Source organism: Danio aesculapii, chromosome 4, assembly GCF_903798145.1.
Source record: "Danio aesculapii chromosome 4, fDanAes4.1, whole genome shotgun sequence".
Classification (NCBI taxonomy): Eukaryota; Metazoa; Chordata; class Actinopteri; order Cypriniformes; family Danionidae; genus Danio; species Danio aesculapii.
Genome location: NC_079438.1, coordinates 42,504,856 through 42,531,959, shown reverse-complemented (window position 1 = coordinate 42,531,959; position 27,104 = coordinate 42,504,856). Strand labels below are relative to the sequence as shown.

Genomic DNA, 27,104 nt, shown 5'->3' with positions numbered 1-27,104 from the left:
CTATTAACAATTTAAATTTATTATTTATTTATTTAAGTTACCAACCTGACAAATGGCAGATTTTGTAGAATTTGAAAATAATATTTTTCTGAAATTATATTATTAAAGAGAAAGTCTGAATGTGCAAATATAAAACCAACTTAACCTCAATTTCATTTTAAACAGAAGCAGAAGCATCCACTGAGTTGCTATCAGATCTAGCATTAATTTAAGCATCCTATTCTCCATCAAACTAAAATGGGAAGCGCAAATACGTGCTTATTTTATTATTTATTATTCACGTCGAGCTGCTGATAAGCCAGTTTCATTTATTGTTGAATTATATTTTGTATTGTAAAGTAATATTAAAGTAAGTATTGTAAAGTAATGTTTTGAGATGATTTTAATAGCATTTGTAGCAACAAGTGTAAGTATTTTAAAATACGTTTAAATATGTGTGTATATATATAGTCTAGCTTAAATTATGCCTTTTTCTTTACCCAGAAATAATTAATTTGACCCTTTATAGTGTGTGATTTATGATTTATTTCACCATTCTCTGTTTATTCTGACTTCTATAAAAGATAAGAACTTTTAAGAGTTACATTTTAATTAATATTTAATTTTAATAAAAATCTTTTTAGTTTTTTTTTTAAAAATACACGGCTCATGTCTTCTTTAAATATGACAACCGAACAGTTGTTAGTGTGAGATCCTCGTGGCCTAGTGGTCAGTGCTCATGGTGAGAGAGCATAACTGATCACAGGAGACTGGGGTTCGAATCACCACGGTGATACTGAATTTTTTTATTTTTTCCAAAAAAAAACGAAATTTAAAAAAAAAAAAAACTTTTTTTTCCTCTTCCTGCTCCGCTGCTCTCCTCTTTCTCTCCACCTCTCTCTCTCTCTCTCTCTCTTCCGCCTTTCTCTCTCCCGCCTTTCTCTCTCCCTCCTTCCTTCCTTCCTTGTCCCAGTCCAACCTTCTTCACTCATCCCAGGATTGTCCACCATTCTCATCCGTGTTAGGTCCGTGTTTCGCATCACGCCCTTGTCCTTGTCCGTGTTTCACATCTTACTCGAGTCCGTGTTTCATTTCATATTCCGGTACGTGTTTCACATTGTGCGCCTTTATCCTTGAGCCTCAGGTACTTGCCCTCTTATTCGTCTTACCGCCCCAGGTAGGTTCTTAGGTGAGATTCGAACCCATATCTCATCTGTCACCTTGTCCGCAACCAACGGTGTTCAGCCAGTAGTGCCATCTTGGCTTACACGCTGAGAGGTGGTGTTTGGCACACTTTGTTGGAATTTTCCACAACAAGCAATAATGAGATTTGAACCCAGGACTCCAAGATTAAAGGCGAATGCTTTATCAACTGAGCCACTGAGTTAGTCAAGTGAATAGGGTTTTCCGGGTGAATTTAAAGAGTGTTTTGAGCCAAATTCTGAAAAAAAGGCAACAGCTGAGATTTGAACCCACACCTTCTCTGCATCAGACTCTCAAGTCTAATTCTTTACCCTTTACGCCACTGAAGCTTGTGAGGTAAAGTGTGTTGTGTATGTTCTGTATTTGTGATTATTCTATTACTGATGAAAAGTTTTCATTGAGTGTGCCATAAGCAGGGTTTGAACTCATGACTCCCATAGTAAAACACAGTGTTTTAACCAAGTGAGCCACTGAGCCGGACAAGATGACAACATTTTTGCACTGAGTTTGGCATAAGCAGGATTTGAACCCACTACCTCAAAGTTAAAACGCAATGTTTTAGTGAATTGAGCCACGGAGCTGGACAAGTTCAAGATGGATTTTGACTGGGAGACATTGTGATCTTTTGCATTTTATCGCAAAAAACAACATTGTGCATTGAGTTTGTTATAAGCAGGATACGAATCCACATCCTCAAAGTTAAAACGCAAAGTTATAGTTAATTGAGCCACGGAGCTGGACAAGCTGAAGAGAAGCTTTGACAAGGTGACAATGAGATCTGCATTTTATCAGTAAAAAACGTATTTGTATTGATTTTGGCTTAGGCAGGATTTGAACCCATGACCTTTAAAGTTAAATGCAAAGTATTAATTAATTGAGCCACTGAGCCAGACAGATGAAGAGAGGATTTGACAGGGTGATATTGAGATGTTTTGCATTTTATTGCTAAAAAACATTTTGTCTTAATTTTGGCATAATCAGGATTTGAACCCATGACCTCACAGTTAAAGCATAGCGTTTTAATCAATTATGCCACTGAGCTGGACAAGCTGAAGAGGGCATTTGACACAGTGACATTGATATCTTTTGCATTTTATCACTAAAAAACATTTTGCATTGATTTTGGCATAAGGGTGATATGAACCCATGACCTCAAAGTATGTACTTTGATATACTGAGTATGTGATCACACATCATGTTTTAGCTCAGATAATTGATACAAAGTAATCAATTACAAATGAAGATCATCAACAGTGGGATTCGAACACCAGACTCCCTGATTAAAGCACAAAGGTTTAGTCAGTTGAGCTACTGAAACCAAAAAGTGTAACAGGGCTTTGAACTATTTGTGCATATTGATGATCTTGTGTAAAATATGTAACAAAAGGCTCAATAAAAGCCAATCTACAAAACACATGTTCTCCTTAGACTCTGTAGCTCAGCTTATTAAAATGTCTTGATTTAATCTGGGAGACCCGGGTTCAAACCTCACTCTTGATGACCTTCATTTGTAATAGTGTGTTCTCAATTAAATCAAAAGGATTCTCGAATTGGAATCAGTAATCATTGGATTTCACCTCAGAACTCTCTTAAATCAGCCAAACCACTGAGTCTGAGAAACATTATTTGTGTTTGGACGGGATTTAGTTCATTGAATATTTAGTATCATTTTATTTTATTTTTATTTTTTTAAATGCACTAGAGCTAACAAGCTTTCTGTGGTTCTTAAATTAATTAATAAAGCAAATATTGAGAGATTTGTATTTGATCAAACAACTTTTGCACTAAAAGGATTTGAATCCACGACTTTCCTCCTGAGAAACTGTTTAATGCTTCAAGTGTCTTTATGAATTTATCTCGGGTAAATCATCATTTGATTATTTTAAAGTAAACAGTAGTGAAATATGAGCTCACAACACTTTATCACCTGAGCTTGTGCTGTGAACATGTGCTTTGGACAGTTGTGTTGCCAGGTTTTGTTTATTTGATAGAACATATCCCACTCTTGCTGACATTTCCTTAAACTTTTTAATTAAAAATGTCAGCATTCATGAAACTTATATGTTTGAAATGTGCAATCAGAAAAATGTATTCATTTCAGACTGTAATTGATTGAAAATACATACTTTATACATGTTTTACTTAACTCTTTTGTTTTAGTCAAGTAAAAACTATTTGAGTCAGGAGATTTCTATCAGTGCTGATGAGCTTGATTGATTAGCAGCTTCAGGTGTTTTTAATGAGGCTTGATCTTAAACTGCTCTACAGCTGCAGGATTACACACTCTTCACTTTCTGTCCTCTTGCTGTTTTCATGCAGATACACAAATCATCCACCAGTGGGCACAACATTGACACATTGATCAGGCTTTCATCATTAAATCTTTATTCAAATGTGATGTTTGTCTGTAGATTGATGTGTTGATATGATGACCCGTCCTGAGCTTCACATCCTCCTCATCTGAGACACAGAGAAAGATTCAGTCATATCTGTTACAGGAAGAGAAAAATAAGTCAAACTATGATGTATTTAAAAAAAAAAAGATCAACAAGTAGGATTAATATAATATAGGGACAATATATTATATTAACCCTACTTGTTGACCCCCCCCCCCCCCTCTAGGTTAAGAGTTTGTATTCACATGTCCAACCACCACATGTCTATTTTTTTTCATAGTGAATCTGTTAGAGATGGAAATTAGAAGAAGGTTTGGTCATTGCCTAACAGTTTTAACACAAATTAAGAAAAATGTTACATATTGTTTCATGTGTAAAAAAAAAATTTTCATTTAAAATTGTACATAAATTGTACCGTGTTAAACTATATTGTTAACACAATTAACAATATAAGGTTGTGCAAACTTTGAAACTTTAGATGAAGTACAGAAAAAAAATTACAATATGCAGGTTACAAATAAAGTACAGTTTAAAAGAAAGAAAACAAGAAGAAAAATGAAATTATATATAAAAAATGACATAAGCCAGAAGGAAATGTATATAAGGTTATACATTGAAAGCCATTTTTGAACTCTAAAGGTTTTTTTAATGCTAAAATAAAGATAATTTTAGCATAAAAATACTTAGAAATCACTTGCATTCTAGCAGAGTGATCCTTGAAAATGGTAAAAGACATGAACAACACAAACACAAGTAGGTCTTCCCTCACCTGTCCATCAGCAGATGACCATCATTACTGTCAATGTCTGTCCACATGCTTCTGCCGGATGAGTGTGATGCTCCAAACACATCCCTTATTCTGCAGAGCAAAGACAGACATAAATAAACCATCTTTAATGGTTTACAATGTTTTCATGAGAGACGAAACACTGCATATTCACACATAAAACTAACTTTATTAACAAACATCAGGCCAGATTGTTAGCAACAGACTAGTCACAACATGATCCATGTGTTCTTCTGAAGGTCTGAAAGTGTTTACATGCTGCTTTTATTGCTGAACTCACAGTTTAAATTAGCAGACAGAGGAGATCTACATTAGAATTACACAGCAATACATGCTTACATCCGTAAAACACAAACACAACATATACTTCACAGATAGACTGATGTCATTTTAGTTTGCCATTGAGTTCATTACCACTTCTGATCAGTTTTTACAACATTAGTTATGTTGTGGGCCGATACGGATCCTTTAATGAACTTACTAGTTATATTTCTCCAACTGAAAACCACCAATCGCCATCTTATCTGCTACAACCGGGCGGCCACCTCACCTTTTCTATTATATCATTATTAATGCTTATACACATATTGGCCACAAGAGGGAGCCTCTAATCAGCTAAATTGTCCATAGTGTATGAGTGTGAGTGAGTGTGTATGGATGTTTCCCAGTGGTGGGTTACAGCTGAAAGGGCATCCGCTGTGGAAAACATATGCTGGATAAGTTGGTGGTTCATTCTGCTGTGGCGACCCCTGGTTAGTAAAGGGACTAAGTCGAAAAGAAAATGAATGACTGAAATCATAATAAAAATTCACAATAAATAAAAAAATAAAATGAACCACTAAGAGTCACTAAAAACTATCTGAAAGAAAATAAGAATGAGCAAACATATATTATTATTTTCAGATTTAATAAGCACTCATCTATGACAGAAACCCCCCCCCCAGCTGCAAGCACGTTTAGTTACAAAAAATATAAAACATATTTTCTGTCTTTTCTTCATCTGCCACAAAATATAAACTAGGCATGTTTAGCTGCATATAAACTTATCTTTTCTATTAAGAGGTTTGTTAGAATTCCTCTTAATGTTTACTTTTGTACATAGTGTACACGTGGCATTTGTTTTTTGCACAAAAATTGCACATTTTTGCAAAACTCTTAACTCTTTTTTTTCAAATGCTTGTATACAATAAACACAAGTCAAAGATACTTTGTTCATTGAACTAAAATCCCCTTTCCAATATAACACAATTGAACAGCAAATTGATCCCATTTCAAAATGCTACTCACACTTGAGTATTCATTAAATTAACATGCTGTAACTATTAACTGATACAAGTGCTCAAAATAATAAATACCTGTTGCATTATTCTTGATGCATGGAAACTGATGTATAATATTACATGTTTAGATAATGAAAATTTCAGGATAGATCAAATGACAGTTACCACAAAAGATGACCCAACTGCAATACATCATCTATAGACTTCATCCTTATTCCATATATACTGTATGGGTTCTAAGTTCCACAACACGGTACCACTTTTTACAGACAATATTTAAATATTTGACATTACTGTATGCAAGAAAGCCCAATCGCAGCACCACAGCAGACCAACGTCAGGCCTGAATTTGCATTGACAGAAGGTTCTTTCTGAGATTCTTGACTAATGACAACTTCACTGTGATGTAGAGGAGAACCTGTGGTCAAATCCACAACACCAGACTGATGGAAACACAGATGCAAAAAATAAATCTGATATATAGAAATATGTATATGTAAATGACATACTAGTTCATAAGGATTTCACATATACAAAATTTGCTACACATGTCAAAATATTGCAAAAATTGCCAAATAATTGTAAATAATTACAATTTGGCCTTATATGAACACAAACACACACACACACACACACACACACACTTACATGATATGGTTGAAAAAAAGTAGAGGGATTTTTGCAATTTTTTGACAAATGTGACATTTTATATACAGTATGTGAAATCCAAATGTAATTTGCATATATACGATGCCATATACAGTATCAGCTTTCGATGTGGGGACGTGCAGTGAGAAACACTTTTGTTAACTTTACTGTTCGATTTAGTTTTATTTTACAGTAAACCCACATTATGATTGAATGAATATAACTTTAGTTGAGTGATTCCACTGTCTGTACTATTCCCTCCACACATGTAGAAACCACAGTGAAACCTGTATCATATATTTTAAACAACAATATTGAATGATTGTTGATGATAGTTTATTGAAATGATGTGTATCTTGTGTGTGGGTGATCTAAAGTTCCTGTGTTCCTGTAGTATTTGTATGATTAATGGATTACGTGAATCAATGATGCAGCAAATGCAAGACTTCTCGAAAGAAATGAATGCAACATTTTGAACACTGGAGAGCCTGTGTTAAAAGTAGTGACTATTTAAAGTTTTGTATTCAGAGTTTTGAAAATTGACACAAGGGTTCTGAAATTTGTGGCAAAACAATTGAAAAAAAAATGAAGCAAAATTATATGTATATACAGTGCTCAGCATATATGAATACACCTTCACAAATCTCTCTTTTCAATTGTATTTTCTATAGGAAGCTGTACAACATTATATTTGTGTTAATATATTAGATTAGTCAGTACTAAAGCCAAATAGAGCTAATCTAACAAAATAACCTACGATAACGGTCCAAAACTAGTAGCTCAAATTTTGATATTAAGGAAAAATATTACATAGAATTAAAAAAAAAAACAATAAGCAAAAACTAAAAATATATGAAAAGTTTGTTGAAATTTTGTAGTTTGTATTTTTTTTAATATTTTGCATAAATTTACATGTTTTACCTAAAATCTGTTTTGTTCAAATGCACCAAAATATATTGCCTATATCCACTGAAAAATGGATAAAAATATTCATTTTCAAAATGGGGTGTACTCATATAGTGATTAAATAAATAACATTATTTTTGTTTTATTTCCTCTCATCTCATGTGGCTGGATGACATTAGATGAGAGCTGTAGCATGAGAGATCATTTGAATAGGCCTATATGTTAAAACAGTCTCAAAGTCAAAGTTACATGCCTGTCAAGTCTAGGTCTGCAATGATCAGTCTATAACTTAAAACAAACACACAATAACATAGCACATATAGGCCTAGATTATAATTAATAATTGCACTTTGATCGTTAGCATTTACTTAATTTAAGTGACAATGTTTTCTCAGAGCAATCTTGTCTGAAATGTGCAGTGGGCAACTTTTTCATCCATGCATCAACCTTTTTAAAAAAAAAACAGAATAACTGAAAATCATAATAACTTTAAAACCACTTAAATTTACCAACTTTTTAAATGGTCAAACAGTCAAAATTCTTACTGTCGATTAGCAGTTAAATAAGCATTCTGAGTTGTGTTGCTAATTAACATTAAATTCTGCTATTTTGCTGAAGCTGCATGCGTAAGAGGCAGTAGAATCAGAGCAAGAGCATCCAGTTGCATTTCAAGCTGCATTACATTTCAGTCAAGTAGTGTGGACTGAGATCTTTTCAGAAAGTACAGAGAACAATTTATGAGGATTTTTATTTTAAATGCCATTAAAATTAAATAAAATAAAATATTTGCATCTGCATAATGAACAGAGATGCACACTTGATTCCATTGAGCACTGCAACATTTAGACAACTCAATGCCGTTGTGCTGCTGTCTGCTGATTAAAGCACTCAAATATTCACTTTTGCAAAAAGTGAGCAAAAAATTGTTTAATGTTGAATAATGAGTTTATAAAAAAATATATATTAATTTAAAACATCCCTTCTTAAGTGAAACTTGCACTGATGGATGAACTTAATGCAAAAATAATCAGTAATGCAACATTTCCCCATGCAGTCCAAGTCAGCCAGTAAGAGTCTTTATCCCTGTTTGTGGTTCAGTTCTGTAAGATATACTTCATGTCCACAAGGAGGAGCTGGAAAATGAGTCGTTTTAAAAAAGGCTTTACGAGTCTGCAAATATCATAACATGAATTAAATTATTCATATTGAACTTAAATAGTAAGATAACTTTGTGTCAAAAATATATCTTTGAAGCATAAACAACTAGTAAAATAGTATTGCTAGACCTCTTGTCCCTTTTGCTATTTGTGTTTATTTTTTGGCCATGTGATAAATGCATGTGCCTACTACAGTTCAACACATTGGACATTTGATTTTCTCCTACCCCTTCAGTTGGGAAGCTGATCATCCGTTAGAATCCATGTTTATCTGCTGCTCGAGGCCATTTAAAAAAGATCACAGACGTGATTTAACATATATAAAACTAAAAAATGCAACCCGTCTGCAACGACACACTTCTAGTTTGTTTTCATGCATTAAAACTACTGACACTGATTCACTTCCGCTCCACTAGGCGGCGTCAGCGGCTTTGACGTTCAGCGTGACTGTGACACCTTTAGAGCCTCATCAACAACATGACACTGATGACAGCCGCCTCGACACGACTGCTTATTCATGTTTTAAGGCCATTAAAGTACAGTTACTGCAGATAACAGCTCAGTTACAGTCTCTGTCACTCAACAGCATATATTTCAGCCCATCAATAACGTTAACAACAAACGACACGCTGTGAAGTCAAGAATCAAGAGTGTCACTCGACTCACCTGTAAGTAACTTTACACAATTACTACGTTTCCTTTTAAACTCGTTAGCACTCATTATCTAGTTTTTTTATAAAGGTTTAAAACGTACTTTGTTTAACTTTACATGTTGCTCTCTTGATGAGCAGCCTGTTATTCTCATGTGAATTTAGGATGGAGATTCTCCTAAAGCTTTGGTAGAATCAATAAGCGGTTGTGTTGTTATCTGCTGGTGCTTTAGTGTGATGTAGGCAGTGAATAAACTTATCTTTTTGTTAAAAGATGTATAAATCTGATGCTTCTGCTTCTTCACGACACATTTATGAGCTTTGTGATGTTAGACACCCAGTTACCTGTTGTAACATCAGCAATTATACATGCATGTTTATTAAATCTTTATTTTAAATGTTAAAAATACTGCCAGCTATTGATAATGTAATGTTAATATGTAAAAATATCTAGTTATATTTTTGTGTAGGTTATATTTTTGTTAAGAAACCAGGAAATATATAACAAATTGTTGCTATGTCTTTACTATCAGATTTCACTGGTTGGTTAAATAAAACTTAACTTAACTAATGTAATGCTGAATAGGTGGCTGTCAACAGGACCAGTGCTCCAGTTTTCTGCTGGATATTAATAAATAAAAAAAAACTATTAACAATTTAAATTTATTATTTATTTATTTAAGTTACCAACCTGACAAATGGCAGGTTTTGTAGAATTTGAAAATAATATTTTTCTGAAATTATATTATTAAAGAGAAAGTCTGAATGTGCAAATATAAAACCAACTTAACCTCAATTTCATTTTAAACAGAAGCAGAAGCATCCACTGAGTTGCTATCAGATCTAGCATTAATTTAAGCATCCTATTCTCCATCAAACTAAAATGGGAAGCGCAAATACGTGCTTATTTTATTATTTATTATTCACGTCGAGCTGCTGATAAGCCAGTTTCATTTATTGTTGAATTATATTTTGTATTGTAAAGTAATATTAAAGTAAGTATTGTAAAGTAATGTTTTGAGATGATTTTAATAGCATTTGTAGCAACAAGTGTAAGTATTTTAAAATATATTTAAATGTGTGTATATATATAGTCTAACTTAAATTATGCCTTTTTCTTTACCCAGAATTAATTAATTTGACCCTTTATAGTGTGTGATTTATGATTTATTTCACCATTCTCTGTTTATTCTGACTTCTATAAAAGATAAGAACTTTTAAGTTACATTTTAATTAATATTTAATTTTAATAAAAATCTTTTTAATTTTTTTTTTTTTAAAAAATGCACGGCTCATGTCTTCTTTAAATATGACAACCGAACAGTTGTTAGTGTGAGATCCTCGTGGCCTAGTGGTCAGTGCTCATGGTGAGAGAGCATAACTGATCACAGGAGACTGGGGTTCGAATCACCACGGTGATACTGAATTTTTTTATTTTTTCCAAAAAAAAACGAAATTTAAAAAAAAAAAAACTTTTTTTTCCTCTTCCTGCTCCGCTGCTCTCCTCTTTCTCTCCACCTCTCTCTCTCTCTTCCGCCTTTCTCTCTCCCTCCTTCCTTCCTTCCTTGTCCCAGTCCAACCTTCTTCACTCATCTCTGTTTTACTGCCCCAGGATTGTCCACCATTCTCATCCGTGTTAGGTCCGTGTTTCACATCATGCCCTTGTCCTTGTCCGTGTTTCACATCTTACTCGAGTCCGTGTTTCATTTCATATTCCGGTCCGTGTTTCACTTTGTGCTCCTTTGTCCTTGAGCCTCAGGTACTTGCCCTCTTATTCGTCTTACCGCCCCAGGTAGGTTCTTAGGTGGGATTCGAACCTATTTCTCGTCTGTCACCTTGTCCGCAACCAACGGTGTTTAGCCAGTAGTGCCATCTTGGCTTACACGCTGAGAGGTGGTGTTTGGCACACTTTGTTGGATTTATCCACAACAAGCAATAATGAGATTTGAACCCAGGACTCCAAGATTAAAGGCTAATGCTTTATCAACTGAGCCACTGAGTTAGTCAAGTGAACAGGGTTTTCCGGGTGAATTTAAAGAGTGTTTTGAGCCAAATTCTGAAAAAAAGGCAACAGCTGGGATTTGAACCCACATCTTTTCTGCATCAGACTCTCAAGTCTAATCCTTTACCCATTACGCCACTGAAGCATGTGAGGTAAAGTGTGTTGTGTATGTTCTGTATTTGTGATTATTCTATTACTGATGAAAAGTTTTCATTGAGTGTGCCATAAGCAGGGTTTGAACTCATGACTCCCATAGTAAAACACAGTGTTTTAGCCAAGTGAGCCACTGAGCCGGACAAGATGAAATGGAATTTTGACAGGGTGACATTGAGATACTTTGCATTTTATCAGTAAAAAAAACATTTTTTCACTGAGTTTGGCATAAGCAGGATTTGAACCCACTACCTCAAAGTTAAAACGCAATGTTTTAACAAATTGAGCCACTGAGCTGAACAAGTTCAAGATGGATTTTGACTGATTGACATTGTGATCTTTTGCATTTTATCGCAAAAAACAACATTGTGCATTGAGTTTGTTATAAGCAGGATACGAACCCACATCCTCAAAGTTAAAACGCAAAGTTATAGTTAATTGAGCCACGGAGCTGGACAAGCTGAAGAGAAGCTTTGACAAGGTGACAATGAGATCTGCATTTTATCAGTAAAAAACATATTTGTATTGATTTCGGCTTAGGCAGGATTTGAACCCATGACCTTTAAAGTTAAATGCAAAGTTTTAATTAATTGAGCCACTGAGCCAGACAGATGAAGAGAGGATTTGACAGGGTGATATTGAGATGTTTTGCATTTTATTGCTAAAAAACATTTTGTCTTAATTTTGGCATAATCAGGATTTGAACCCATGACCTCACAGTTAAAACATAGCGTTTTAATCAATTATGCCACTGAGCTGGACAAGCAGAAGAGGGCATTTGACAAAGTGACATTGATATCTTTTGCATTTTATCACTAAAAAACATTTTGCATTGATTTTGGCATAAGGGTGATATGAACCCATGACCTCAAAGTATGTACTTTGATATACTGAGTATGTGATCACACATCATGTTTTAGCTCAGATAATTGATACAAAGTAATCAATTACAAATGAAGATCATCAACAGTGGGATTCGAACACTGGACTCCCTGATTAAAGCGCAAAGGTTTAGTCAGTTGAGCTACTGAAACTAAAAAGTGTAACAGGGCTTTGAACTATTTGTGCATATTGATGATCTTCTGTAAAAAATGTTACAAAATGCTCAATAAAAGCCAATCTACAAAACACATGTTCTCTTTAGACTCTGTAGCTCAGCTTATTAAAGTGTCTTGATTTAATCTGGGAGACCCGGGTTCAAACCTCACTCTTGATGACCTTCATTTGTAATAGTGTGTTCTCAATTAAATCAAAAGGATTCTCGAATTGGAATCAGTAATCATTGGATTTCACCTCAGAACTCTCTTAAATCAGCCAAACCACTGAGTCTGAGAAACATTATTTGTGTTTGGACGGGATTTAGTTCATTGAATATTTAGTATCATTTTATTTATTTTTATTTTTTTAAATGCACTAGAGCTAACAAGCTTTCTGTGGTTCTTAAATTAATTAATGAAGCAAATACTGAGAGATTTGTATTTGATCAAACAACTTTTGCACTTGAAGGATTTGAATCCACGACTTTCCTCCTGAGAAACTGTTTAATGCTTCAAGTGTCTTTATGAATTTATCTCGGGTAAATCATCATTTGATTATTTTAAAGTAAACAGTAGTGAAATATGAGCTCACAACACTTTATCACCTGAGCTTGTGCTGTGAACATGTGCTTTGGACAGTTGTGTTGCCAGGTTTTGTTTATTTGATAGAACATATCCCACTCTTGCTGACATTTCCTTAAACTTTTTAATTAAAAATGTCAGCATTCATGAAACTTATATGTTTGAAATGTGCAATCACAAAAATGTATTCATTTCAGACTGTAATTGATTGAAAATACATACTTTATACATGTTTTACTTAACTCTTTTGTTTTAGTCAAGTAAAAACTATTTGAGTCAAGAGATTTCTATCAGTGCTGATGAGCTTGATTGATTAGCAGCTTCAGGTGTTTTTAATGAGGCTTGATCTTAAACTGCTCTACAGCTGCAGGATTACACACTCTTCACTTTCTGTCCTCTTGCTGTTTTCATGCAGATACACAAATCATCCACCAGTGGGCACAACATTGACACATTGATCAGGCTTTCATCATTAAATCTTTATTAAAATGTGATGTTTGTCTGTAGATTGATGTGTTGATATGATGACCCGTCCTGAGCTTCACATCCTCCTCATCTGAGACACAGAGAAAGATTCAGTCAAACCTGTTACAGGAAGAGAAAAATAAGTCAAACTATGTTGTATTAAAAAAAAGATCAACAAGTAGGATTAATATAATATAGGGACAATATATTATATTAACCCTACTTGTTGACCCCCCTCCTCTCTAGGTTAAGAGTGTGTATTCACATGTCCAACCACCACATGTCTAATTTTTTTCATAGTGAATCTGTTAGAGATGTAAATTAGAAGGTTTGGTCATTGCCTAACAGTTGTTTTAACACAAATTAAGAAAAATGTTTCATATTGTTTCATGTGTAAAAAATATTTTAGTTTTAAATTGTACATAAATTGTACCGTATTAAACTATATTGTTAACACAATTAACAATATAAGGTTGTGCAAACTTTGAAACTTTACATGAAGTACAGAAAAAAATGACAATATGCAGGTTACAAATAAAGTACAGTTTAAAAGAAAGAAAACAAGAAAAAAAATGAAATTATATATAAAAAATAACATCAGCCAGAAGGAAATTTATATAAGGTTATACATTGAAAGCCATTTTTGAACTCTAAAGGTTTTTTAATGCTAAAATAAAGATAATTTTAGCATAAAAATACTTAGAAATCACTTGCATTCTAGAAGAGTGATCCTTGAAAATGGTGAAAGACATGAACAACACAAACACAAGTAGGTCTTCCCTCACCTGTCCATCAGCAGATGACCATCATTACTGTCAATGTCTGTCCACATGCTTCTGCCGGATGAGTGTGATGCTCCAAACACATCCCTTATTCTGCAGAGCAAAGACAGACATAAATAAACCATCTTTAATGGTTTACAATGTTTTCATGAGAGACGAAACACTGCATATTCACACATAAAACTAACTTTATTAACAAACATCAGGCCAGATTGTTAGCAACAGACTAGTCACAACATGATCCATGTGTTCTTCTGAAGGTCTGAAAGTGTTTACATGCTGCTTTTATTGCTGAACTCACAGTTTAAATTAGCAGACAGAGGAGATCTACATTAGAATTACACAGCAATACATGCTTACATCCGTAAAACACAAACACAACATATACTTCACAGATAGACTGATGTCATTTTAGTTTGCCATTGAGTTCATTACCACTTCTGATCAGTTTTTACAACATTAGTTATGTTGTGGGCCGATACGGATCCTTTAATGAACTTACTAGTTATATTTCTCCAACTGAAAACCACCAATCGCCATCTTATCTGCTGCAACCGGGCGGCCACCTCATCTTTTCTATTATATCATTATTAATGCTTGTACACATATTGGCCACAAGAGGGAGCTTATAATCAGCTAAATTGTCCATAGTGTATGAGTGTGAGTGAGTGTGTATGGATGTTTCCCAGTGGTTACAGCTGAAAGGGCATCCGCTGTGGAAAACATGCTGGATAAGTTGGCGGTTCATTCTGCTGTGGCGACCCCTGGTTAATAAAGGGACTAAGTCGAAAAGAAAATGAATGACTGAAATCATAATAAAAATTCACAATAAAAAAAAAAATAAAATGAAACAAATTTAACAAGAGTCACTAAAAACTAGCTGAAAGAAAATAAGAATGAGCAAACATAAATTATTATTTTCAGATTTAATAAGCACTCATCTATGACAGAACACCCCCCCCCCCAGCTGCAAGCACGTTTAGTTACAAAAAATATAAAACATTTTTTCTGTCTTTTCTTCATCTGCCACAAAATATAAACTAGGCATGTTTAGCTGCATATAAACTTATCTTTTCTATTAAGAAGTTTGTTAGAATTCCTCATAATGTTTACTTTTATACATAGTGTACACGTAGCATTTGTTTTTTGCACAAAAATTGCACATTTTTGCAAAACTCTTAACTCTTTTCAAATGCTTGGATACAATAAACACAAGTCAAAGATACTTTGTTCATTGAACTAAAATCCCCTTTCCAATATAACACAATTGAACAGCAAATTGATCCTAAAATTGACATTTTATATACAGTATGTGAACTCCAAATGTAATTTGCATATATACGATGCCATATACAGTATCAGCTTTCGATATGGGGACGTGCAGTGAGAAACACTTTTGTTAACTTTACTGTTCGATTTAGTTTTATTTTACAGTAAACCAACATTATGATTGAATGAATATAACTTTAGTTGAGTGATTCCACTGTCTGTACTATTCCCTCCACACATGTATAAACCACAGTGAAACCTGTATCATATATTTTAAACAACAATATTGAATGATTGTTAATGATAGTTTATTGAAATGATGTGTATCTTGTGTGTGGGTGATCTAAAGTTCCTGTGTTCCTGTAGTATTTGTATGATTAATGGATTACGTGAACCAATGATGCAGCAAATGCAAGACTTCTCGAAAGAAATGAATGCAACATGCAACATTTTGAACACTGGAGAGCCTGTGTTAAAAGTAGTGACTATTTAAAGTTTTGTATCTAGAGTTTTGAAAATTGACACCAGGGTTCTGAAATTTGTGGCAAAACAATAGAAAAAAAAAATGAAGCAAAATTATATATATATATATATACAGTGCTCAGCATATATGAATACACCTTCACAAATCTCTCTTTTCAATTGTAGTTTCTATAGGAAGCTGTACAACATTATATTTGTGTTAATATATTAAATTAGTCAGTACAAAAGCCAAATAGAGCTAATCTAACAAAATAACCTACGATAACGGTCCAAAACTAGTAGCTCAAATTTTAATATTAAGGAAAAATATTACATAGAATTAAAAAAAAGAAACAATAAGCAAAACTAAAAATATATGAAAATTTTGTTGAAATTTTGTAGTTTGCATTTTTTAAAATATTTTGCATAAATTTACATGTTTTACCTAAAATCTGTTTTGTTCAAATGCACCAAAATATATTGCCTATATCCACTGAAAAATGAATAAAAATATTCATTTTCAAAACAGGGTTTACTCATATAGTGATTTAATAAATAACATTATTTTTGTTTTATTTCCTCTCATCTCATGTGGCTGGATGACATTAGATGAGAGCTGTAGCATGAGAGATCATTTGAATAGGTCTATATGTTAAAACAGTCTCAAAGTCAAAGTTACATGCCTGTCAAGTCTAGGTCTGCAATGATCGGTCTATAACTTAAAACAAACACACAATAACATAGCACATATAGGCCTAGATTATAATTAATAATTGCACTTTGATCGTTAGCATTTACTTAATTTAAGTGTCAATGTTTTCCCAGTGCAATCTTGACTGAAATGTGCAGTGGGCAACTTTTTCATCCATGCATCAACCTTTTTTAAAAAAGAATAACTGAAAATCATAATTACTTTAAAACCACTTAAATTTACCAACTTTTTAAATGGTCAAACAGTCAAAATTCTTACTGTCGATTAGCAGTTAAATAAGCATTCTGAGTTGTGCTGCTAATTAACATTAAATTCTGCTATTTTGCTGAAGCTGCATGCGTAAGAGGCAGTAGAATCAGAGCAAGAGCAACCAGTTGCATTTCAAGCTGCATTACATTTCAGTCAAGTAGTGTGGACTGAGATCTTTTCAGAAAGTACAGAGAACAATTTATGAGGATTTTTATTTTAAATGCCATTAAAATTAAATAAAATAAAATATTTGCATCTGCATAATGAACAGAGATGCACACTTGATTCTATTGAGCACTGCAACATTTAGACAACTCAATGCCGTTGTGCTGCTGTCTGCTGATTAAAGCACTCAAATATTCACTTTTGCAAAAAGTGAGCAAAAAAATAGTTTAATGTTAAAAAAGTGTTTATAAAAATATATATATTAATTAAAAACATCACTTCTTAAGTGAAACTTGCACTGATGGATGAACTTAATGCAAAAATAATCAGTAATGCAATATTTCCTCATGCAATCCAAGTCAGCCAGTAAGAGTCTTTATCCCTGTTTGTGGTTCAGTTCTGTAAGATATACTTCATGTCCACAAGGAGGAGCTGGAAAATAAGTCGTTTTAAAATAGGCTTTACGAGTCTGCAAATATCATAACATGAAATAAATTATTGACTCTAAACTTAAATAATAAAGATAACTTTGCGTCAAAAATATATATTTGAAGCATAAACAACTAGTAAAATAGTATTGCTAGACCTCTTGTCCCTTTTACTATTTGTGTTTATTTTTCGGCCATGTGACAGATGCATGTGCCTACTACAGTTCAACACATTGGACATTTGATTTTCTCCTACCCCTTCAGTTGTGAAGCTGATCATCCGTTAGATTCATTGGTTATCTGCTGCTCGAGGCCATTTAAAAAAGATCACAGACGTGATTTAACATATATAAAACTAAAAACGCAACCCGTCTGCAACGACACACTTGTTTGTTTCCATGCATTAAAACTGCTGACACTGATTCACTTCCGCTCCACTAGGCGGCGTCAGCGGCTTTGACGTTCAGCGTGACTGTGACACATTTAGAGCCTCATCAACAACATGACACTGATGACAGCCGCCTCGACACGACTGCTTATTCATGTTTTAAGGCCATTAAAGTACAGTTACTGCAGATAACAGCTCAGTTACAGTCTCTGTCACTCAACAGCATATATTTCAGCCCATCAATAACGTTAACAACAAACGACACGCTGTGAAGTCAAGAATCAAGAGTGTCACTCGACTCACCTGTAAGTAACTTTACACAATTACTACGTTTCCTTTTAAACTCGTTAGCACTCATTATCTAGTTTTTTTTATAAAGGTTTAAAACGTACTTTGTTTAACTTTACATGTTGCTCTCTTGATGAGCAGCCTGTTATTCTCATGTAAATTTAGGATGGAGATTCTCCTAAAGCTTTGGCAGAATCAATAAGCTGTTGTGTTCTTATCTGCTGGTGCTTTAGTGTGATGTAGGCAGTGAATAAGCGTTAGAATTTTTCTTTTGTTTTGTTTTGTTTTGTAGAATTTAAAAATAATATTTTTCTGAAATTATATTATTAAAGAGAAAGTCTGAATGTGCAAATATAAAACCAAATTAACCTCAATTTCATTTTAAACAGAAGCAGAAGCATCCACTGAGTTGCTATCAGATCTAGCATTAATTTAAGCATCCTATTCTACATCAAACTAAAATGTGATCTATCAAATTGTAAAAAGTTACATGGCTCGAATTAAATCATACATCATTCATCACACAAATACGTGCTAATTTTATTATTTATTATTCACGTCGAGCTGCTGATAAGCCCGTTTGGCTTATTGTTGAATTATATTTTGTATTGTAAAGTAATATTAAAGTAAGTATTGTAAAGTAATGTTTTGAGATGATTTTAATAGCATTTGTAGCAACAAGTGTAAGTATTTTAAAATATGTTTAAATGTGTGTGTATATATATATAGTCTAACTTAAATTATGCCTTTTTCTTTACCCAGAATTAATTAATTTGACCCTTAATAGTGTGTGATTTATGATTTATTTCACCATTCTCTGTTTATTCTGACTTCTATAAAAGATAAGAACTTTTAAGAGTTACATTTTAATTAATATTTAATTTTAATAAAAATCTTTTCAGCTTTTTTTTTTAAAACTACACGGCTCATGTCTTCTTTAAATATGACAACCGAACAGTTGTTAGTGTGAGATCCTCGTGGCCTAGTGGTCAGTGCTCATGGTGTGAGAGCATAACTGATCACAGGAGACTGGGGTTCGAATCACCACGGTGATACTGAATTTTTTTATTTTTTCCAAAAAAAAACGAAATTTAAAAAAAAAAAAGCTTTTTTTTCCTCTTCCTGCTTCGCTGCTCTCCTCTCCTCTTTCTCTCCGCCTCTCTCTCACTTTGTCCCAGTCCAACCTTCTTCACTCATCTCTGTTTGTTGCCACCGCAGGATTGTCCACCATTCTCATCCGTGGTCCGTGTTTCACATCATGCCTTTATCCGTGTTTCACATCACGCCCTTGTCCTTGTCCGTGTTTCACATCTTACTCGAGTCTGTGTTTCATTTCATATTCCGGTCCGTGTTTCACTTTGTGCTCCTTTATCCTTGAGCCTCAGGTACTTGCCCTCTTATTCGTCTTACCGCCCCAGGTAGGTTCTTAGGTGGGATTCGAACCTATTTCTCGTCTGTCACCTTGTCCGCAACCAACGGTGTTCAGCCAGTAGTGCCATCTTGGCTTACACGCTGAGAGGTGGTGTTTGGCACACTTTGTTGGATTTATCCACAACAAGCAATAGTGAGATTTGAACCCAGGACTCCAAGATTAAAGGCGAATGCTTTATCAACTGAGCCACTGAGCTAGTCAAGTGAACAGGGTTTTCCGGGTGAATTTAAAGAGTGTTTTGAGCCAAATTCTGAAAAAAGGCAACAGCTGGGATTTGAACCCACATCTTTTCTGCATCAGACTTTCAAGTCTATTCCTTTACCCATTACGCCACTGAAGCTTGTGAGGTAAAGTGTGTTGTGTATGTTCTGTATTTGTGATTATTTTATTACTGATGAAAAGTTTTTATTGAGTGTGCCATAAGCAGGGTTTGAACCCATGACTCCCATAGTAAAACACAGTGTTTTAACCAAGTGAGCCACTGAGCCGGACAAGATGAAATAGAATTTTGACAGGGTGACATTGAGATACTTTGCATTTTATCAGTAAAAAAAACATTTTTGCACTGAGTTTGGCATAAGCAGGATCCGAACCCACTACCTCAAAGTTAAAACGCAATGTTTTAGTGAATTGAGCCACTGAGCTGGACAAGCTGAAGAGAAGTTTTGACAAGGTGACAATGAGATCTTCTGCATTTTAGCAGTAAAAACATTTTGCACTGATTTTGGCATAAGTGTGATATGAACCCATGACCTCGAAGTATGTACTTTGATATACTGAGTATGTGATTACACATCATGTTTTAGCTCAGATAATTGATACAAAGTAATCAATTACAAATGAAGATCATCAACAGTGGGATTCGAACACCAAACTCCCTGATTAAAGCGCAAAGGTTTAGTCAGTTGAGCTACTGAAACTAAAAAGTGTAACAGGGCTTTGAACTATTTGTGCGTATTGATGATCTTGTGTCAAAAATGTTACAAAATGCTCAATAAAAGCCAATCTACAAAACACATATTCTCCTTAGACTCTGTAGCTCAGCTTATTAAAGTGTCACGATTTAATCTGGGAGACCCGGGTTCAAACCTCACTCTTGATGACCTTCATTTGTAATAGTGTGTTCTCAATTAAATCAAAAGGATTCTCCAATTGGAATCAGTAATCATTGGATTTGACCTCAGAACTCTCTTAAATCAGCCAAACCACTGAGTCTGAGAAACATTATTTGTGTTTGGACGGGATTTAGTTCATTGAATATTTAGTATCATTTTATTTATTTTTATTTTTTTAAATACACTAGAGCTAACAAGCTTTCTGTGGTTCTTAAATTAATTAATGAAGCAAATACTGAGAGATTTGTATTTGATCAAACAACTTTTGCACTTGAAGGATTTGTATCCACGACTTTCCTCCTGAGAAACTGTTTAATGCTTCAAGTGTCTTTATGAATTTATCTCGGGTAAATCATCATTTGATTATTTTAAAGTAAACAGTAGTGAAATATGAGCTCATAACACTTTATCACCTGAGCTTGTGCTGTGAACATGTGCTTTGGACAGTTGTGTTGCCAGGTTTTGTTTATTTGATAGAACATATCCCACTCTTACTGACATTTCCTTAAACTTTTTAATTAAAAATGTCAGCATTCATGAAACTTATATGTTTGAAATGTGCAATCAGAAAAATGTATTCATTTCAGACTGTAATTGATTGAAAATACATACTTTATACATGTTTTACTTAACTCTTTTGATTTAGTCAAGTAAAAACTATTTGAGTCAGGAGATTTCTATCAGTGCTGATGAGCTTGATTGATTAGCAGCTTCAGGTGTTTTTAATGAGGCTTGATCTTAAACTGCTCTACAGCTGCAGGATTACACACTCTTCACTTTCTGTCCTCTTGCTGTTTTCATGCAGATACACAAATCATCCACCAGTGGGCACAACATTGACACATTGATCAGGCTTTCATCATTAAATCTTTATTCAAATGAGATGTTTGTCTGTAGATTGATGTGTTGATATGATGACCCGTCCTGAGCTTCACATCCTCCTCATCTGAGACACAGAGAAAGATTCAGTCATATCTGTTACAGGAAGAGAAAAATAAGTCAAACTATGATGTATTTAAAAAAAAAAGATCAACAAGTAGGATTAATATAATATAGGGACAATATATTATATTAACCATACTTGTTGACCCCCCTCTAGGTTAAGAGTGTGTATTCACATGTCCAGCCACCACATGTCTAATTTTTTTTCATAGTGAATCTGTTAGAGATGTAAATTAGAACAAGGTTTGGTCATTGCCTAACAGTTGTTTTAACACAAATTTTAAGAAAAATGTTACATATTGTTTTATGTGTAAAAAAATTACATTTAAAATTGTACATAAATTGTACCGTGTTAAACTATATTGTTAACACAATTAACAATATAAGGTTGTGCAAACTTTGAAACTTTAGATGAAGTACAGAAAAAATGACAATATGCAGGTTACAAATAAAGTACAGTTTAAAAGAAAGAAAACAAGAAGAAAAATGAAATTATATATAAAAAATAACATAAGCCAGAAGGAAATTTATATAAGGTTATACATTGAAAGCCATTTTTGAACTCTAAAGGTTTTTTAATGCTAAAATAAAGATAATTTTAGCATAAAAAATACTTAGAAATCATTTGCATTCTAGAAGAGTGATCCTTGAAAATGGTGAAAGACATGAACAACACAAACACAAGTAGGTCTTCCCTCACCTGTCCATCAGCAGATGACCATCATTACTGTCAATGTCTGTCCACATGCTTCTGCTGGATGAGTGTGAGGCTCCAAACACATCCCTTATTCTGAGAGCAAAGACAGACATAAATAAACCATCTTTAATGGTTTACAATGTTTTCATGAGAGACTAAACACTGCATATTCACACATAAAACTATTAACAAACATTAGGCCAGATTATTAGCAACAGACTAGTCACAACATGATCCATGTGTTCTTCTGAAGGTCTGAAAGTGTTTACATGCTGCTTTTATTGCTGAACTCAAAGTCTAAATGAGCAGACAGAGGTAAAACACAAACACAACATATACTTCACATATGGACTGATGTCATTTTAGTTTGCCATTGAGTTCATTAACAACTTCTGATCAGTTTTTACAACATTAGTTTTGTTTTGGGCCGATACGGATCCTTTAATGAACTTACTAGTTATATTTCTCCAACTGAAAACCACCAATCGCCATCTTATCTGCTGCAACCGGGCGGCCACCTCACCTTTTCTATTATATCATTATTAATGCTTGTACACATATTGGCCACAAGAGGGAGCTCATAATCAGCTAAATTGTCCATAGTGTATGAGTGTGAGTGAGTGTGTATAGATGTTTCCCAGTGGTGGATTACAGCTGAAAGGGCATCTGCTGTGGAAAACATATGCTGGATAAGTTGGCGGTTCATTCTGCTGTGGCGACCCCTGGTTAGTAAAGGGACTAAGTCAAAAAGAAAATGAATGACTGAAATCATAATAAAAATTCACAATAAATAAAAAAATAAAATGAAAGTCACTAAAAAACTAGCTGAAAGAAAATAAGAATTAGCAAACATAAATTATAATTTTCAGATTTATTAAGCACTCATCTATGACAGAACCCCCCCCCCCAGCTGCAAGCATGTTTAGTTACAAAAAATATAAAACATATTTTCTGTCTTTTCTTCATCTGCCACAAAATATAAACTAGGCATGTTTAGCTGCATATAAACTTATCTTTTCTATTAAGAAGTTTGTTAGAATTCCTCATAATGTTTACTTTTGTACATAGTGTACACGTGGCATTTGTTTTTTGCACAAAAATTGCACATTTTTGCAAAACTCTTAACTCTTTTTTTCAAATGCTTGGATACAATAAACACAAGTCAAAGATACTTTGTTCATTGAACTAAAATCCCCTTTCCAATATAACACAACTGAACAGCAAATTGATCCCATTTCAAAATGCTACTCACACTTGAGTATTCATTAAATTAACATGCTGTAACTATTAACTGATACAAGTGCTCAAAATAATAAATACCTGTTGCATTATTCTTGATGCATGGAAACTGATGTATAATATTACATGTTTAGATGATGAAAATTTCAGGATAGATCAAATGACAGTTACCACAAAAGATGACCCAACTGCAATACATCATCTATAGACTTCATCCTTATTCCATATATACTGTATGGGTTCTAAGTTCCACAACACGGTACCACTTTTTACAGACAATCTTTAAATATTTGACATTACTGTATGCAAGAAAACCCAATCGCAGCACCACAGCAGACCAACGTCAGGCCGGACTTTGCATTGACAGAAGGTTCTTTCTGAGATTCTTGACTAATGAAAACTTCACTGTGATGTAGAGGAGAACCTGTGGTCAAATCCACAACACCAGACTGATGGAAACACAGATGCAAAAAAGAAATCTGATATATAGAAGGATTTCACATATACAAAATATGCTATACATGTCAAAATATTGCAAAAATTGCCAAATAATTGTAAATAATTACAATTTGGCCTTATATGAACACAAACACACACACACACACTTACATGATATGGTTGAAAAAAAGTAGAGGGATTTTTGCAATTTTTTGACAAATGTGACATTTTATATACAGTATGTGAACTCCAAATGTAATTTGCATATATACGATGCCATATACAGTATCAGCTTTCGATGTGGGGACGTGCAGTGAGAAACACTTTTGTTAACTTTACTGTTCGATTTAGTTTTATTTTACAGTAAACCTACATTATGATTGAATGAATATAACTTTAGTTGAGTGATTCCACTGTCTGTACTATTCCCTCCACACATGTAGAAACCATAGTGAAACCTGTATCATATATTTTAAACAACAATATTGAATGATTGTTGATGATAGTTTATTGAAATGATGTGTATCTTGTGTGTGGGTGATCTAAAGTTCCTGTGTTCCTGTAGTATTTGTATGATTAAAGGATTACGTGAACCAATGATGCTGCATATGCAAGACTTCTCGAAAGAAATGAATGCAACATGCAACATTTTGAACACTGGAGAGCCTGTGTTAAAAGTAGTGACTATTTAAAGTTTTGTATCTAGAGTTTTGAAAATTGACACCAGGGTTCTGAAATTTGTGGAAAAACAATTGAAAAAAAAAATGAAGCAAAATTATATGTATATACAGTGCTCAGCATATATGAGTACACCTTCACAAATCTCTCTTTTAATTAATATTTTCTATAGGAAGCTGTACAACATTATATTTGTGTTTATATATTAGATTAGTCAGTACTAAAGCCAAATAGAGCTAATCTAACAAAATAACCTACGATAACGGTCCAAAAATAGTAGCTCAAATTTTAATATTAAGGAAAAATATTACATAGAATAAAAAAAAAAGAAACAATAAACAAAAACTAAAAATATATGAAAATTTTGTTGAAATTTTGTAGTTTGCATTTTTTTAAATATTTTGCATAAATTTACATGTTTTACCTAAAATCTGTTTTGTTCAAATGCACCAAAATATATTGCCTATATCCACTGAAAAATGAATAAAAATATTCATTTTCAAAACGGGGTGTACTCATATAGTGATTAAATAAATAACATTATTTTTGTTTTATTTCCTCTCATCTCATGTGGCTGGATGACATTAGATGAGAGCTGTAGCATGAGAGATCATTTGAAGAGGTCTATATGTTAAAACATAGTCTCAAAGTCAACGTTACATGTCTGTCAAGTCTAGGTCTGCAATGATTGGTCTATAACTTAAAACAAACACACAATAACATAGCACATATAGGCCTAGATTATAATTAATAATTGCACTTTGTTAGCATTTACTTAATTTAAGTGACAATGTTTTCTCAGTGCAATCTTGTCTGAAATGTGCAGTGGGCAACTTTTTCATCCATACATCAACCTTTTTTAAAAAAAACAGAATAACTGAAAATCATAATTACTTTAAAACCACTTAAATTTACCAACTTTTTAAATGGTCAAACAGTCAAAATTCTTACTGTCGATTAGCAGTTAAATAAGCATTCTGAGTTGTGTTGCTAATTAACATTAAATTCTGCTATTTTGCTGAAGCTGCATGCGTAAGAGGCAGTAGAATCAGAGCAAGAGCATCCAGTTGCATTTCAAGCTGCATTACATTTCAGTCAAGTAGTGTGGACTGAGATCTTTTCAGAAAGTACAGAGAATAATTTATGAGGATTTTTATTTTAAATGCCATTAAAATTAAATAAAATAAAGTATTTGCATCTGCATAATGAACAGAGATGCACACTTGATTCTATTGAGCACTGCAACATTTAGACAACTCAATGCCGTTGTGCTGCTGTCTGCTGATTAAAGCACTCAAATATTCACTTTTGCAAAAAGTGAGCAAAAAAAATTGTTTAACGTTAAAAAAGTGTTTATAAAAATATATATATTAATTTAAAACATCACTTCTTAAGTGAAACTTGCACTGATGGATGAACTTAATGCAAAAATAATCAGTAATGCAGCATTTCCCCATGCAATCCAAGTCAGCCAGTAAGAGTCTTTATCCCTGTTTGTGGTTCAGTTCTGTAAGATATACTTCATGTCCACAAGGAGGAGCTGGAAAATGAGTCGTTTTAAAATAGGCTTTACGAGTCTGCAAATATCATAACATGAAATAAATTATTGACTCTAAACCTAAATAATAAAGATAACTTTGCGTCAAAAATATATATTTGAAGCATAAACAACTAGTAAAATAGTATTGCTAGACCTCTTGTCCCTTTTACTATTTGTGTTTATTTTTCGGCCATGTGATAAATGCATGTGCCTACTACAGTTCAACACATTGGACATTTGATTTTCTCTTACCCCTTCAGTTGGGAAACTGATCATCCGTTAGATTCATTGTTTATCTGCTGCTCGAGGCCATTTAAAAAAGATCACAGACGTGATTTAACATACATAAAACTAAAAAATGCAACCCGTCTGCAACGACACACTTCTAGTTTGTTTTCATGCATTAAAACTACTGACACTGATTCACTTCCGCTCCACTAGGCGGCGTCAGCGGCTTTGACGTTCAGCGTGACTGTGACACATTTAGAGCCTCATCAACAACATGACACTGATGACAGCCGCCTCGACACGACCGTTTATTCATGTTTTAAGGCCATTAAAGTACAGTTACTGCAGATGACAGCTCAGTTACAGTCTCTGTCACTCAACAGCATATATTTCAGCCCATCAATAACGTTAACAACAAACGACACGCTGTGAAGTCAAGAATCAAGAGTGTCACTCGACTCACCTGTAAGTAACTTTACACAATTACTACGTTTCCTTTTAAACTCGTTAGCACTCATTATCTAGTTTTTTTTTTATAAAGGTTTAAAACGTACTTTGTTTAACTTTACATGTTGCTCTCTTGATGAGCAGCCTGTTATTCTCATGTGAATTTAGGATGGAGATTCTCCTAAAGCTTTGGTAGAATCAATAAGCGGTTGTGTTCTTATCTGCTGGTGCTTTAGTGTGATGTAGGCAGTGAATAAACTTATCTTTTTGTTAAAAGATGTGTAAATCTGATGCTTCTGCTTCTTCACGACACATTTATGAGCTTTGTGATAAATAAATAATAAATTCAAATCGTTAATA

The 27,104-nt window shown here is 33.7% G+C and overlaps 3 long non-coding RNA genes across 4 annotated transcripts; all 3 read right to left on the bottom strand.

Moving 5' to 3' along the window:
- Positions 1-3,551: 3,551 nt before the first annotated feature.
- Positions 3,552-8,749, bottom strand: LOC130222500 (uncharacterized). Of its 2 annotated transcripts, none has more exons than XR_008836479.1 (3): positions 8,584-8,749; positions 4,348-4,437; positions 3,552-3,671 (listed from the first exon to the last, which is right to left on the bottom strand). It is a non-coding gene; the product is annotated as an uncharacterized LOC130222500 (long non-coding RNA). The 2 variants fall into 2 exon arrangements; XR_008836480.1 differs by lacking the exon at positions 8,584-8,749 and adding an exon at positions 4,847-4,908.
- A 4,496-nt stretch (positions 8,750-13,245) lies between these two features.
- LOC130222499 (uncharacterized) lies at positions 13,246-17,719 on the bottom strand. Its single transcript, XR_008836478.1, has 3 exons — positions 17,569-17,719; positions 14,031-14,120; positions 13,246-13,365 (listed from the first exon to the last, which is right to left on the bottom strand). It is a non-coding gene; the product is annotated as an uncharacterized LOC130222499 (long non-coding RNA).
- A 3,489-nt stretch (positions 17,720-21,208) lies between these two features.
- On the bottom strand, positions 21,209-26,417 carry LOC130222498 (uncharacterized). Its single transcript, XR_008836477.1, has 3 exons — positions 26,322-26,417; positions 22,178-22,267; positions 21,209-21,510 (listed from the first exon to the last, which is right to left on the bottom strand). It is a non-coding gene; the product is annotated as an uncharacterized LOC130222498 (long non-coding RNA).
- Positions 26,418-27,104: the final 687 nt, after the last annotated feature.